We start from the raw sequence: 896 nt of genomic DNA on the forward strand, positions 1-896 counted from the left end.
GAGGAGGTGAAGAACAAGAAGATCTGTTCTGCCATGCAAATCCTGCAGAGCATGCACCTTACAGAGCTCTCTAGTGGGAGTGGAGAGTCTGGGACACACAAACGACAGAAGTTCACTCAGTTGGATCACAATACTCAGTCGCTTCCACGACATTTCAAACTATCTAGTCAACAGAATCGGTCAGCTTTAAGTTATTATGATTTTACAAAGGATGCTCTCTATGTTTGCAAAAGTATTGCCCTCATTAGTCAACATGCCTATGTGCAGGCCCCTTGCCAGTTCCTCAACTCTTTGTATACCCTGTGGCTGGAGCAGGGAGATCTCAGTATAGAAAGCTATGTGTTTTATATTTTGTATGAGGTGACCATGCCTGCTCCTGGGTCTAGTCTTAGCTTCACATGTTATCCTGACATTACTACCTATCTTGTGTCACCAGGCATGGAGCATGAACTGCCACACTTTGACTTTCCAATTCGTCAGGTGTTTATGCTCATGGGGGTGGATGTGTTTATTCAGCTCTTCACTTGTGTTCTTCTAGAAAAACAAATACTCATCTGTTCATCAGACTATCAGAAGCTCATGCTCGTTGCAGAATCTCTCTGCTGTCTTCTATTCCCATTCAAGTGGCCCCATGTGTATGTTCCTATCCTTCCCTCCTCCATGTATCATTTCCTAGATGCTCCTGTCCCCTACATCATGGGACTTCACAGCAAAGAATCCAAAGTCAATATCCCTAGTGAGTTCAGTCTGTGTTTTGTGGATCTGGATACAAAGACTGTACAGTTTCCTGAAGATTTCCCAAGCATTCCACAGAAGAGTGAGATCATGAGTGAAGTGTATCATCTGCTCAACAAATACAATGTGCACATCCCGAGCTATGCAGATGCTTGTCTCAA

General features: G+C 43.9%; 1 pseudogene; it reads left to right on the forward strand.

Moving 5' to 3' along the window:
• Window positions 1–3: 3 nt before the first annotated feature.
• LOC108254216 lies at window positions 4–885 on the forward strand (annotated as a pseudogene).
• Window positions 886–896: the final 11 nt, after the last annotated feature.

The sequence above is a fragment of the Diaphorina citri genome, unplaced genomic scaffold, assembly GCF_000475195.1.
Source record: "Diaphorina citri unplaced genomic scaffold, Diaci psyllid genome assembly version 1.1 scaffold20820, whole genome shotgun sequence".
Taxonomy (NCBI): domain Eukaryota; kingdom Metazoa; phylum Arthropoda; class Insecta; order Hemiptera; family Psyllidae; genus Diaphorina; species Diaphorina citri.